At 39.0% G+C, this 15,863-nt stretch overlaps 1 long non-coding RNA gene across 1 annotated transcript in view; it reads right to left on the bottom strand.

Annotated features, from left to right (window-relative positions):
* Nucleotides 1–7,843: 7,843 nt before the first annotated feature.
* The window catches only part of LOC114142573 (uncharacterized), a 28,083-nt gene continuing 20,063 nt past the window's right edge, over nt 7,844–15,863 (bottom strand). Inside the window, exon 3 of the long non-coding RNA XR_003595055.1 lies at nt 7,844–9,713. This is a non-coding gene — a long non-coding RNA (uncharacterized LOC114142573). The remainder of the gene's footprint in view (nt 9,714–15,863) is intronic.

Here is a 15,863-nt window from a genome sequence, read left to right as displayed (position 1 = left end):
TAATGTTTTCCCACCATACAGGATGTTTCATCTTGTTTTGTATAGGCCCTATGATGAAAAACTCTTATTTGTTCAGACTGTGATTCTCCCTATTAGTCTCTCACAACTGTGATGTAGTTTCCAACACCACATCAACATTGCTAAGAATCAAAAATCAGGTATAAAACTAAATTAACAAAGACACAACTATCCAGAAGTTAGTCGAACAGGAAAAGTCCTTTAACTTTGTTTCTCAGACTAATCTAAATATGATCCAAACAATCAATTCCTCTTAAGAATATGTTGTGATTGGAAAGGTTTCTCAGCTGCAACAAAAGTTGCTCAGACATTCATAAACGTTCTGGACTTTTGCTATGGCGAAACTACATAAACACTGCCAGCAGCTCCCTGGCGGTTCATCTGCAACACTCCTGTCATTGCGAGGATAACCGTGCGTAGCATTCATCCGAATCTAATTAGACGGTACACTAACATGATCACTGCTCAGTTCAGCTTCATTAAACACAATCTCTTTGCAGACACCACTGGACACAGCGGGCCCCTCCTCCCCCTGCCGTCTTTTCTGCCATTGATTTGAACAGTGATTTGCAGCATGCAATCCGATGCGCTGTGACAGGTTGTAACCGAGGTTAAAGATGGCAATTTAATTATGTGTCAGAGGTCACATTACAGGCTGACCCCTGACCGATTTCCACGAGGCTTTGCTGATTCGTGGTCACCCTATGTTATTGTTTAAACTAACCACCATGACTGAGAGATGCACGTGTGTTGGATTAGTGGGGAACTGGAGGAGAATCAGAGGAACTCTGAAGCATGCTGTGACAGCATGCTGTTGGGATGTTGTCTACTGCAGATGTGATTATATAATCTTACTGTGAAAATGTTCTTCTGATAGGAATATTATAAAGAAGCTTCATTTCTTTTTATGATGTTACTTTATACTTAAACAAAATAATTATTTCAGTGGAATAATTTATACTTTTAATTACATGCAATTAAATCGACTCAATAAGAGCTCTAAAATGCTGATAAGGCCATAGAGTCTTTATTAGGCCCTTGTAAAGCACAAACGAAAATAAAGAGTATGCACCTTTCAGCTAGTTGTCCAACTTATTGTCATTCTGAATCAGATGGTGTCATTTTGTAAGAACCTTTTGGAAGTTCTTAAGTAGTATCTTTAAGTTTGAAGTATCTTTGACATAATAACAGCCATTTTTTTCTATTTTTAATCAATCACACTGTAATTAACACCAGTAAATAATGTTATTTCAGTCAAATCAAGTTTTTATCTTTTGCAACCTGAACAACTTGCTATTTAAAATTGAGAAAGTGTTCAAAAGAAGTGCCCAAAGGCAAAACCTCAACACCGTGACTTGTTTCTTGATGTCGCTTTGCTACGTTCATTACCTGAACCGTTTACTGTAGATGAAGGCATGAATTCTGCTCTCTACCAGAACATTCCGATGGCGATACGGCCATCATTTCGTCACCCACAGCTCAAACCTGTTTATTGCAGAATACAATCCTACGATGGCTCAACGGCTGAAACAAAATGAAGATTTTCGAATGGCTTTGTCAAGACGCCGTGGCATGATGCTAAACAAGCAGTTCATTCTTAAAAACCCTCCAGTGTCTCTGAAACAAAACAATTTTTCGAGGAAGAGTAGACCAGAATTCCTCCACTGTGATGTAAAAGACTTGTTGCTATTGAAAACCATTTATTGTCATGTGTCACATTTTCTTTATCTGACGTTAAGATGTCTTTCATCACCTGACACATTTAAAGCTACAGTATGTAATTTTCTAAAATATCTAGTATGAGACAGGTAATCTGGGAAAAGATGAAGCTCCTCCACTTCCTCCCTGAGCTGTTTCTGCAGAAACACACAGCTCCTAATCAAAAACAACCAATCAGAGCCAGAAGGAGTGTCTTAGCGCTGTCAACCAACCTCGTGTACATGCTGATGAATGTGGAAATGGTGGGGCAACAACCTACCATTACATGAAAACTGTTTATCTGCAGTCATCGGTGGCTGTGTCGTTTATTTACAAGAAACAGATGAAGACAATCTACTGCCAGCATCACAGTGTGTATAGCCAGAGCTAATTCGTAACACACGTCCCTAGAAGGACCTTTTTCCCATCACTGTGTTTCATCTCGGGCTGCACAGTGGTGCAGTTGGTAGCACTATTGCCTTGTAGCAAGAAGGTCCTGGGTTCGATTCCCGGCCCAGGGGTCTTTCTGCACGGAGTTTGCATGTTCTCCCTGTGCATGGTGGGTTCTTTCAGGGTTCTCCTGCTTCCTCCCACAGTCCAAAAACATGACTGCTAGGTTAATTGGTCTCTCTAAATTCTCCCTAGGTGTGAGTGTGTGCGCGTGGTTGTTTGTCCCGTCAACAAGGGTGTTAGAAAATGGATGAATGGATGTGTCTCATCTCCTCTCAGCAGGTCAGAAAGTATCTCTAAACGTTGCCTTTCATTTATTGTGCTTTACAATGTTTCATTTTTTTATTGTACAACAGCTTAGATCAGTACAGATGAGGTCATATGAGACAAGAATAAAAACAGGCTCTCTGTTTGTTCTGAACAATACAAAATCACATAAAATGACAATAATTTACCTCTGTAAAATTGTTGTTTTTGAAGAAAATAAACACGACAGAGTTGTTTATTATTCCTAGAATAAGTGTAGAGGTATTCTGTTGTGTCACAGGACCCCGGAGTATGAGAACCATCTAACATTTCTGTAGGCAGCCCCTTATGCAAATGATAGGGCAATTGTAGATATACAAATATGTACCCATGGTCCGGGCCGCCTAATGGCCTCTCTCCCTTTGGCTAGCTCAATGGCTCATTTAGATATCTGCTTGGTTTATTATGTGAATAAGTCACGCCTGGCTTGTTACAACCCTCCAGGTTGCTGTTTCTGCTGTGTAGCTGAGATGTGTGGTGCTCAATTAGGCTGCCTGCCTGGCAGAGTTAACCCTTTACGCCAGATAAGCTGTTTTTTTTTTTTTGTTTTGTTATTGTTTTCACAAACCAGATGGGGTGCTGCAGCGAGTGTGTGCGTGTTTATGCGCGCGTGAATGTGTATAGGGGGCGTTCCAAGCAGGGATCAAAAGATCAATCCTAATACAGTGCTACCACGCTGACCTCTCAAATGTAATAAAGGCGCCATCTCTCACCCTGGGGTCCTATTCAGGAGCCTCCCACCACATGAACAAACCTGGTATCTTTAAATTAGCTGACTCTCTTGCCCTGCAGGTAATTGCATTAGTTTATCAATGTTCAACACAATTTATTACTTACTCAGGCACTAGAAAAATCCCTGTGTTGACTTCGCCTTACACGGAGGCTGGGGATGCGGGGGTGAGCTTGTGCGTGTTTCTTTGCAAATAAAGAAGAGTAAACACAATGACGCAGAGAAGTGAGGCATTTATTTCGCCACGTGGGTTTTATTCATACAGGTGATGTGTTATCATCAAAAGACGTGATGTCTGGACCAAATTAAAACTTCACATTTTACTTTTCATGAGCCTGATTTCACATGCAGCGCCCGTGTTATTTATTGGTGTCCGTGCAAAAAAAAATCTTCCCTCTCTTTTAATGCAACTATTGTCCAATCTTTCATGGCCATAGCTCCAGTGCTTATTTTAAAACTTTATATGACAGCAGACTTATTTGCTTTAATAGGTGCTTAAATCAGATTGCCTTTCATTACACTAAAAACAATATTACTGTCTTTTCTTCTCAATAGAGTCCTCTGGCTTCAGGCTGCTGTGCCTTCTGCACATCTGTATGCATTATGGATCTGTCTGAGGTAATAAACAGACCCTGCTCTTATTCCTGCTTCCTGGTATCATTATTCCTTGCCCCTCAGATGGATTATAGCCCACTATGCAACATGTAGATGAGTGGCGCTCCTCTGATTGCCTTATGGCCATCAGGCTTTGCATATTTACTGCCCATGAATCACAGTGCGCGCGACAAGCCCACAGAAACATATTCTGATCTTTCTCCCTCCTCCTCGTCCTCCTTCTCGTCTCCTCACCCTCTGCTCCGTTTTCCATTTTCTCTGTCACTCGCTTTTATTCTTAGTTCCTTTTCCTCCATCGTCTTTCTCCCAACTCCTCCTCCGACTATTCTTTCATTGTCTGTCTTTCCTCATGCCTTGATCCTGCCCGGTGCATTCCCAGCTGCTTAATTAAAGCATGCATTATTGATACAGCTATATCTTTGTCCATCTCTCTTCCCTGTTCATACGACTGCTACATTAAGTGTAAATTGTTTCGCTGTAATTCCCACATAATGTTCCCGTTATAATCAGTGTTTCTGGCGCGTGGCAGCAAGGGGAGGACAGGAAAAGGGAGAGGAGATCATACAAGCTTTTACTGTAACTTACTGTTTGATGTGTGGCTTTGCAAACTGCCGGCCCCCGATAATTAGGTCTGTTTTGCAAGTCAAATGTACAAGGCACTAATATAGAAAATATGAGATTAATAAAAGAAGGTAGTAAGGCTTGTGTGAGTGAGATTGTTTCTGCTGTGCCTGAGGGAAAGAAAAGCACTCTTTAGCGCTTTGTAGCATTTTTGTGTGTGAGCAGTTTGCCATTGTCCTGTGAAAACTGAACTTAGTTTAAGTTTAAAAAATTTTGCAATAATCTCCAATCCAATTTGACTGTCTTCCTGCAGAGGTCGCGTAAAAGTTGCAAGTCTGTACAGTTGGTAACTCTGTTGACTTGAAGCAAGTAGGTAATGGATTCAAGTCCTATTCTGAGAGTTGCCCTGAAATACAGAGGCAATCTGTCAAGGGTGTACTCCGCCTGTCATTCAATGACTACTAGAGACACGCAACCCCTCCGTGACCCAGCAAGGAAAAGGACGTATTTTACAACCTTACAACAGAGTCCTTGGCTTGAATCATTGCCAAGGTTTTTCTGAATGAAATTTGCATGTGACTGCAGTTTGAGACCACTAAACTAAACCATCCTAATGTAGTTCTGGCTGTGAGTCTTGGATAATTGTCTGACTGGTTTCTCTGCTGAACTAAAGCTACCTCGCAACATTGTGCTACCATCTTCAAGTTTTCTTTCTGTGTGAATGGTGTACTTTGAATTGTGTAGTGTTCCCCTGGTAAGGGGATGAATTGTATGAATACTGTATGAATACAGGTACATATACACCTGTGTTCATACCTGCCTGTACACCTGCACCTGTATGAACAGCACAGGTGCAGGTGCTATGTTATTATAAAAGAATGTGATGTTCCAGCCAAATTAAAATTTCACATTTTACTTTTCGTGAATCTTATTTCACACGCTGCTCCCGTATCATTTCTCTTCACTGTTCATATGACTGCTTTATGTTGGTGTAAGCCAAAGTACAAAACATATACAGCACAAAGAGAGCAAAATAGCAACAGGGGCTTGTTAAATTATGTTTCTATCACTCAAAAAGCTGCAACCAGTAGACATAAGTGACATTATCAGAACATTATCAGTGACATTATCTTTATCAGGTTGTTGAGCGTCTTTAAGTCTCTGGCTCTGATGCCGCTACACCAACAGAAAACGACATAAGACAGTGCACTCTCCAGAACAGACATATGGAAGATATGCAGCATCTTCCTGCAAACCTTGAAGGACCCAAGCTTCCTCAAGAAGTCCTGCCTTCTCTCTTCCTTCTTAAAGACAATTTAGACAATCTGCTAGCAGACTACTCTATATTATGTGAACCTCTAAACCAAATTTCAGCACACACTCATGCCCATTTAAGAGCATATAACTGCCAAGCAAAACACTTGTCATGTAAAGTGATTATCCCAGAGGAGTTTGGAGTACAATATTTTTGATGAAGAAACTTTATCCTTCCAGTATCACATGACCGGGACCTTGGAAAACTAAATGTCTATTAGTCTAATCACTGTTTCCCGTTCAATAAACCACACTCAGAGAGCAAACACACTGACTTGGTAAACCTCCATATTCAAAAGCAGAAAGTTGACAAATGTAGAAGTTAGGATTTAGTCAGAAGTCACATTTTGTGCTGCTATCATTATTGTTGCTGTTTTGTAACAGAAACTCAAAGTTGTTTGCTATAAGTCATACAAACCAAACTGAAAGGATGCTTGAAGTCAGTTGACTTTTATTGCATTTTGGCATTTTATCAGTTTTAAATCTCATTAAGTCATATAGTTTTCTTTATATCAAAGAAGAAAACACTGTACTTTTGGTTGTTGGGATTTCTGCTCCTTTCAAAGGCACTTCCTCTTGCCCTCCTCCAACCATCACTCCTAATGAAACGGTGTCGATGCATTACCATTTATCAGTCACAGAGTGCTTGGTTTGCCATTATTGATCTTAGGGAGGCCAATTGGCTGGAAGGGTGCTGTAAACTGGGCAATTTAGAACCTGCATCCTTCATTGTCACATTATGGCTGCAGAATGAAATAGTTAAAGGCTGAATGAGTGCAGCGGTTCTAAATAAAAGAGGCGGAATATAATCGAGGAGACAGACAATGGCTGTCAATAAAATCTGTGCACATGCTGCAATCAAAGTGATTATGGGAGCAGGGATGCTGCAGAGTAAAGTACTGTAAAATATCCTTGGTGAAACAGAAGTTGCAGATGGGTAATGGCACAATGGCACAACTACTGGCCCACATCTCAAAGGCAGGGTTGCTCCATGTGGAGAGTAACAGACAAAAAGAAAAGAAAAGTGTGTGAGGGCCTCGTAAGACCATAAAGCAGTACTTAAATATTTTAATTTCATTTGTCATAGAGGCCCCTCCCTCCCAGTCTATTACCCTGACAACCATCCTTCATCAGCTGAATGAGTGCATTATTCATTAGCACTAATTATTTTCACATAATGTCTGCCCCGATATATTTAACCTCCACATTACACCCGGGATAATGGCCTTGTAAAATTGAATTGTGAGAAAGAAGTGGAGTTGGAGAGCTCATTTAAAGAACATAAGAGGGAAGGAGAAAAAAAAAGTGAATGAGGTGCAGAAGGGTTTTTGAAGCAAGCTAGGGCAGGGAGGGTTAAGAGGAGTGTTAAACACTTTGGGACAAGGAGCCCCACAAGTGACAGGGACATTTGTTCTCGTCTCATTTGCATGTTAAGAGAACATTCTGATGGTTCTCTGCTGGACTGACAAGATACCTAAAAACCCTGTAGGTTGAAAGTGGCCTCAAGGTGAGGAGCTAAGATTAGTCCGTCCTGTTGAGGTCATGCCGAGGCCTACACAGTGATGAAGATGAGCTGGGACAGCAGGAACAGAAAGTGGAAAGTCGAATCTTAATGTCATCACCTTCACTCCTGTCTTTACTTCAGCTGTAATTCCATTTACTAAGCTTTAGTTCCCTTTTTTTTCTTTTTTTTTTTTTTAACATTTCACATTTTCTGCTGTCCTATAAACAACTTACCTGCACTGACGCACTGGTTGAATCACCCACTTTGCCTGAATCCCGCTGAGAAGTACCGGGAAGTCGCATTCTGCAGACAAACTTCAAAACAAACTGTGGTCCAACGAAGACTTTGTTCTTGTTTTGATTATTCATGAGTCTGACATTCACCGGCATGTAAAATGTAAAGCCAAACAGGGCTTGCTGTTAAACCTGTTTCATCTCTGTGGTCTTCTGGGTGAGAGCTGAGAGCCCCTGCTAGTAGCAGAGTCGGAAAACTCACCCAAAAACAAGTAAACCTATACAAACACTCGCATGCAATTTAGGATGCCGTGCAATTTATTCAATACGTCAAGCCCAGAGATTTGCACCTTTCTGAAGAAATGGCCTCCAAATTCAGACTGAACCCTTTCTAACTGATTCAGGAGGAATATATGGGATTTTCATCATTTATTCATGAAATGATCTAACAAATTTTAAGCAGATTAACTTGTTTACTTCCAGCTAACAAAAGAAATAAGCGTGTACAGTGCAAATTCCCTTAAATGGCAAATTATTCAAAGATGTATCATATTTCATAAAATGCATTACTTTTATAAAGGACAAACATCAAGAATTATAACAAGTACTTTATAAAAACTAAATTGAAACTACAGACAGACAGCCGTGGATTGATGTAAATCTTCATGAGATCATTGTTTCACAAGTTAGGAAAAGAAAAACAACATTATCACGGATGCAATATTGAACTCATTTGTTATTCCATATTAGCGCACAGACTTAGTTATATAAAGAGCTGTGAACATTAGAACTTTTTAAATTTGATTACTTAGCTTGGAGTCTTCCTCGCTGACCAGTACTTCAAAAAATCCAGAAAAAATATGTGTCTCTTAAATACAGGGAATACAGAAAGATTTAAAACCAATAAATAAACCAACTGAAACGTTGTCACACCAGTAGTGATAGATATTCTGAAGTGTCATTTACCACTATTTCTGGAGAGTTTTTCTAAAATAATTAATTTATTTGTCCTTTTAAACATGTTTATCAAGAACACAGTCAGTAATTAACCAGGCCTGTATGTGGCAATGTAAAACAGTAAAAGAAAAATGTCAAAAACAAATAAGTAGGTATACAGAATGCACTTAAGGCTCACTGCTGTTGAGTTTAACATGCTTACAATCAATGGTTAAATTAAAGGTGGGGCTATGAGATGAGTGTTTTCAAATTGTTTGTTGGTTGCATACACTGAAATTCAATAAATTAAAACACTTCAAAGTTACATGGGCTTATAAAATATTGGATTTGTGAATCCGTTTTTCATTAAAAAAAAATCTGTCAAAACAGTCAAGCAGGGTGCAGCTCTGTGCTACGGCACCGGCTAAAGTTCAGCCTTTATGTCAACTTCTTAGAGAAGCTAGGAATAAAACGTATGTGTCAGTATTTTAATGAACCTAATTAATAATCTCAATATTTTCCCTTCCATTTAATTACAGCGTTGTATACATTCCTCTGTTGTGTCATGAATCAGAAAAGGAAAAAACATAAATATAATAGCATGAAGTGTTTCATTTTATTCATGGTAATTTTGAGCCACTCTTTGTCTAAAAAATGCATAAAGATAAAAAAAAAAGTTCCTATCTCACTTTGTGTTATATGTTTACCATTATGTTGGAAAAAATTTACACCTCAGAATTTGGAGCTACTCCTTTATACACAATAGTTTATAAATAAGCTGTCAGTGGATTTTATTATCTGACTAATCACTGCAACATAAATCCAGTAAATCTGATCTTAATAACACTCCTACATTGCTATTCCTGAGTCTCCTTTGTGTGATTTTGCAAACAGTGACCATGTTCCTCTCCAGGCTATGAGAGTGCAAACACTCTGCTTTGTATGTTTGATGACGGGTAATTGCAGTTCGCTCCAACTGGGAAAAAATATTATTCTGAAGATTTTCTGCTCGACGCCCAGAAGGCAGCGCTCTCTGTGTATCTGTCTCTCTGACATTTGGATTCGCCTTTTAAAGAAGACATTTCTCAAAACTGTTTGTTCATGTTTTCCAGACAAACATTTTTCTTCTGACCTTCAAACAGTTCAAGGAAGTGTGCAATTTACTAATCTTTAAGATTTGTTAAGCAGATGACAATAGGTCAAATGATGTACTAACTTGGTCTTTGTAAAAATGTAACCTGTTTCCTCTGAGTGAATTATGTCATTCAGTGTTTAGTTTTAAATCACATGGCTTTGAGGCGTGGTGTAGAAGCTTGAAGTGGCGATGATGGAAAGGTGCTGGTCTCATCTGTAGAAAAAGACACAAAATGCACATTAATGGCATTTGTTTACATGTCATATTTACACAATATATGGCACAATTAAGAGAATAAGTACACAGCACGGTAGGTTTTGCCATCATTTCAGTATTTTTTGGGGTGTGTGACTGAGTATTAATGGCACACTGATTTTGCAGTTATTGAGTAGACATGCTCATCTTTGAATAATTCCTTTGAATCACAGCAGCTTTCCAATTACAGCACTCTGGTGACTCGCAATGAACCTTTATCCATTCTGCAAATGAGCGTGCTATCCCTAAATAATTTCCTCTACAAAGATGGTGCCGTGCATTATGAAATATTCAGAACTCAATTTTCCGGCCCTATCAGTCTTTGGAAAGATCCATAATTACATGATAATCCATAATGTAATTCATTTTGGGCACTTTCGGAAACTGAGTTCCAGTCGCTGCAAAAATGTTTAATGCGTGGCTGAAATTGGATAAAGTCCGCTTTGTAGTATTTTGTTGTGATTGTTTAAAGGGATTATATTTCATAGTCCAGTTTTGCTGGATTTCTGACAATTACAGAGGCCTTTAGGGTCAATGGGCGATACTGAGATACTCTCGTCAGGGTGACATAGAATTATAAAGTGCGTAAAGGACCAGAGGGACAAGATTATTGTCAAAAATTCAGAAACATACACCATCCAGTCATATGGCCGTACCGTTCAAACTGTGATAGAATTCAGAAAAAATCTGAATTCTATCATTTTACATTGAATTCAGGTACATTTTGGTTGTAAACAGCATTAGAAACTTAAAGGTGCAGAATCACATCTTATTAACCAGAAACGTGGGGTTACAGTTCAGTTATTATGAGGCGTTGCTCTGCAACAGAGGCATGTGTACAAAATATTGTCATTTCAAAGTTGAACACGAGACGCTGATTGTGTAAGAGACGGACGGATATTTCACCAAGACCCATTTGTGAAAGCCCACAATAGCCTATAGAACGCTATCAACACAAGATTTCCCATTGAATCGCGTGCCATAAAAAAGTGAATGTGTGCTTTATATTCCCATACAACCGGTGCGGTGTACTTGTGGAAGTTTATAACATATAATACAGTTTAGACAGCAGTATCTCACTGTAAGGTGCTCAAGAAAGTAGCCCATAAAAATCTGTAGCCACTGGCTTTAAAACTAATAAAGTTAAATGGCGTTGCTGACATTCTTTTGTGTAGCGTTATTGGAAGAGAGGCCTGCTGTCAGTCATTGTGACAGAGAACTCAGCAAGATGATGGCAATGAAATGCCTGTTAAAATGTGAAGCTCCTGTGATAACGGTGCTAAGCTTAAAGGCCAAAGCTGTCACAGCAAAGGCGAGACGCAAGAATGAGAGCAGTAGGACTTTAGAGCAGTGTTGTCAAGCAGCTGGAATTGAAGCAAAATTACATCAATCTCCTTTGTTTTTGGAAGTGATTGGGATAAAAGACTAGATATTGGATGAATTCTTAATGTGTATAGTGCGGACCATTCATACACGGGAACTGGTGTTTCAAAATTTATTTTTGTGATGGAAAAACTGTGATTAGGCTGTCCCTTTAAACAGAAATTATTGATGGACACCAAACAGAACAAACTGTTGTAAGCTGTGCAAGAATTTACACTCAAAACTATTTATTTTTCCCAGCATTAAAGCATTAATGTTTAGGTCGGTGTATTCTAGTGTATTGTGTTTGTCATTGCTTATTCCTTCCTTCAGTAACATAATAAAAACAGACAAAAAACATATTGACATTTTTTGCAGCTGTTTATAGAACCTACAGTATATGGGTAAATTGACAATGATACCTTTAACTTACTGGGAATTGGTGACAAATGACTTCTGTAACAAGGTGGCCTTTTGCGGTTGGATTTTACAGTGAGGATGAAGCTTTGAGGCAGAGTCAGGTGGAAACAGCAGTGGTTTATTCTTCTTAACTAGATTATGGTGAAATAGCATCTATGAAAAAATAATCTATGTAAGATCAGGGGAGGAACTCAGTGGAGGTAAACTTTTCAAGTTTTGAATGACAGCTTTTGTCACAGTTTTTGTGCTTTTTTTTCACTACAGTGAACTACAAACAGGCTTGCGACACCCAGCACATCAAATCTCTATGTGGAGTGCTGGGTGTCCACGCTAGTGCTGTAAGGCAATATTTTCTCAAGACTTTCTCCTCCCCCTCACAAGACAAATTCCCACTTAAATTTAAATTTAATAGTTCAAATCTGTAATGAAGAGTTTGTTATAACAACTGTCCTCTGGCAGCCACTGTTGCGCTTTAGGGCCTGTGTTATTAATTGCCTTTTGCTCACTTCTTTTGTTTAACACCTTTTTTTTCATGTTTCTCACTTTTATACATTTAAATAAAATGAACTTTAACAAATCCTGAACACAGCGGAAAAGGAAATGCCTTTAAATACGTGTTTACATTATTGATTAGGACAGTGCAGTCAGAACTTGCTTTGGGTTGAAATTGTCACAACAGCTGAAACGTCAGAAAGGAGAAAGAACTTAAAGGATCTGAAAACATTTTACATTAGATTGCATTTACTTTCCTTTCTAGATAGAAGCCAGTTTTCATTTTCTATTTGCCAGTAGGATAACATCCACCATAAGCTCACTTTAAGTCATCTTTTACACATAACATATTCCGCTTTTTACTGTCTTTTTTGTGTGATGACTGTTTCCAATAACATCATTCACTTCCTTTTAGAAAATAATTAATTTTTTTGCTGGAGCAATCAAGCTCTGATGCCCCTCATTTTCTCCTTGACATTTTGTGATGAATTCCCATCTGCAAAGCATTTCCAAATGCTTTGCCCAAGGAGGTGTAATTTAAAGAATATCAGTCACTGCGGTGCTGCCAGAATGAGAATTATGGTCACATGGATGTCTCATCTGACGAGCAGCAGAGGACAGACTCAAATAACAAGAGCGCAATAATTCACTCACTGTTATTATCCACCTAATTATAACACAAGATCCAGCCATGTCGCTTTTCCTTCTTGGATTCAGAATAAATGAACAAATTGACCTCTTGTTATAGTCATGTTTCAAATGTGTACATGCCTACAATTGGTGTGGTGTGTAGTTTTCTGTTTGCCAGAATGTACATCCACAAAGCTAAAGCACCCATTAGAAGGTTACCCAAAGTTGTCGTGCGCGGAGCAACCACACACTAAGTCATCAGTTTTCACAGGCAAACTATTATAATTATAGCACTATAACAAGTTTAATGAGAGCAATCAGCTCAGAATATCCGTGCCTTCAAGGAAGCAGAGGTCTAAGTCAGTCACAGAGCGACTCCTTGGTCATTCTCCATTCGCTTGCAGAGGGTGTTCTCTGGGTGTCAGGGTCTTGGCAATGCTGCTCCCCAATGAATGCTACCAAGTCCGCTCCTTAGTGGGGGTCCCTAATTAGATTCTCATGTGAATTTAATGGACTCACTGCTTTTGGTCCTGCAAGAGAGAGCAAAAAACTACAACATCTGGAGGGAGAAGACCCTCCTCATGCACAGCGGATCTATCTATCTATCTATCTATCTATCTATCTATCTATCTATCTATCTATCTATCTTGAAATTAATAGCTAGATCATTAAGTTGATTCATTGGATTCTCGGGGGGATGAGTTTTTTAAAAATATGTTTTTTAATAAAACCTAAAAATTCAATTTCTGAACTAGCAACTTAGTTCCTTAATAAAACACCAAAAATTTGTTATGGGTTTTGGATTTCATATGGAACCACAAAAATATATCTGCCTTCTACATGATCACCGTTTTTAAAAACACACATTGCTCTTGTTACACAGACTTATTGCAAAATGGTATTTTTCTGCAATATATAAAGATTATTATTTCTCCAGCTGCATGTTTTTTTGCAGTGAAAAATCTTATAAATTTACAACAAAACAGGCTCAGTCTTTTTTTTCCACATCTGGAGATGGGTTTTAAGGGAAAGCTATTTGCAAACAGATTTCAGTGCAAGACTTGCAGGTCAACGGAACTAAAGAGGGTAACAGGAAGGATCATCACTGACAATGCTGCACTTGACTTGTCCATTTGAACATTTGTTTACCAGGATACATAATCTTAAATGTTATGTACATATGTTTTTTTTTTTAAATTTTATTTTGCACATACTGATCACTCCTTCTGAGACACCATGAAATCATCATGGTTGTGGATGGAAAAGAGGCTGTTTAACTCAATCCCATTTCTGTCTTCTAAATCTCTCAGTGCTGTTCTAATGAGCACAGACATCTGGACCCATCTCACAATACGAGGCTGTGATGAATATGACCCCCGTGGTCAGGCCCTGCCCTAAACCCCACCAGGGCACATAAAGCAGTAGCGCAGGCCTGTTAAAACGCTGAGCTGGAACATAAATCGGTCCGAGCGCTTCTTAACTGTCCAATTTGCATGGCCCTTACACAAAGAGGCTAACGATGTTTTACAAGACAAACATGAACAAACACGAACACGGCGCCATGCGTGCAGGTAGGTTGATAGGGTTGAACCTGTTTGTTTTACGAGGACATTTCACAGTTTGAATCTGTTAAAGACGCTTGACGGGACTCGTTCCCGGAAATGGTAAACAAAAGTTGCGGTAGACAGAGCAGTCTGCAGGAAAGATGGAGGCTCTGAGAGGAAAGAATTCGAAAGTTAGAGAGAGAGAGAGAGAAAAGAGGAAACGGAGCAGAAGCAAGACTGCCGATGGGAAAAGGCAAGATGAAGAGGGTGCTGAGATGGGAGTCTGGGTAGTTTTATCTAGTGGGCAGGCTGACGGTGGCGGCGGGATCTGTCTCTGTTAGCAAGAACAGAGACCTGTTATTAAAGCCATTTATCACTGGCTGAATATTCTCCCTTTAATAGGCGCTGTCGTTAATTACCCAACTTTGTCAAGACAGAGTGTCAAGGGCTCTCTGTTTTCTCACAGACAGGCTTACACAGGCACTGTGATGCATACTGAAGCTTGACCATGTCATCAGGCCAGGGTACTCATTTTTATAAGTGCAGGGGGCAAAACGAGGAATCCGCACAGGCACACATCAGAGCAAGTTTTTGATGCTTTTCAAGACACAATAAAATGACGCAGTCCTCAACGAAAGAGATCAAATTATCTAATGAAGAACTGAATTACGCAACTCTGCTAAATGGACAATAGGAAAGTCATATTATTAGTATTTTATTTTATTTTCCTAGGGTTCTATTGTGTTTTTTTCTGTTTTTGTGCATTTTTTAACTTTATTTTTACTGTAGTTTATATATAAATATAATATTTATCTAACCTAATGGAGGGACAATCCAAAAATATATCAGACAATAATGTCATCTTCTCAGTTTTATATAGCATTGTAAAATGCTACATAAACATGCATGCAGAAGTCAGAATAATTCATGTTTAAATACATTTTATACTAGACATTATGATTTGAAACCAATATTACAAGACCGTGAGCATTTTTATTTTACACAAATTAAGGTTTTTGGGAATTTCTTTAAGACAAAGTTGAGGTTAATGTAAAAATACTTAATAAAAGTCTCAGCTTTTAGATGCAGGAGAAAAAAAAACCTACACAGCATTTTCCAGTTCAACAATGACAAACGGACTGCTCTTTACAAGAACCAGGGAACTTTAATTTATATTTAGTTGATTGTATCAGCTGCCCTGTGTAAAAGAAAAGTGTGTGGGGGGAAAAGTCTCCTCCTCTCCTCCTCCCTGTCTTCATTCCTAATTAGACACTTTTGTTCTTCTTTTATAATTAGCCACTTAACTAGCAATAGAGCTGCGGCTGTAAAACATTTACAAGGATACTCGACAGGACACGCCAGCACCTTTTGTTTAGCAATTAGTTTCTCTTTGAAAGGAACAATGCACAACATCTGCTGGTCTTGTAGAGCTCAGTGAAAGAGGGAGGCAAACAGAGGCAGCAGTACGGATTGTACCGCAAGGACTTGCCACAAGGGCTGTGAAGTTTATAGTCTGGAGAAGATGATCTGGAAATGGAAGAAAAGCAGCTCTGATGGATATGATGATAATAGAGTAAGAGAGGGATGTGTAATAGGGACTTGTTTTTCACATTTCATTGATTAAAAACTAGAGTGGCGTAAGCGCAGATTCCCATGTGAA

The sequence above is a fragment of the Xiphophorus couchianus genome, chromosome 4 (genome assembly GCF_001444195.1).
Source record: "Xiphophorus couchianus chromosome 4, X_couchianus-1.0, whole genome shotgun sequence".
NCBI classification, from domain to species: Eukaryota; Metazoa; Chordata; class Actinopteri; order Cyprinodontiformes; family Poeciliidae; genus Xiphophorus; species Xiphophorus couchianus.
Note: the sequence above shows the minus strand (reverse complement) of the source record. Positions and strands in the feature narration are given on the sequence as shown.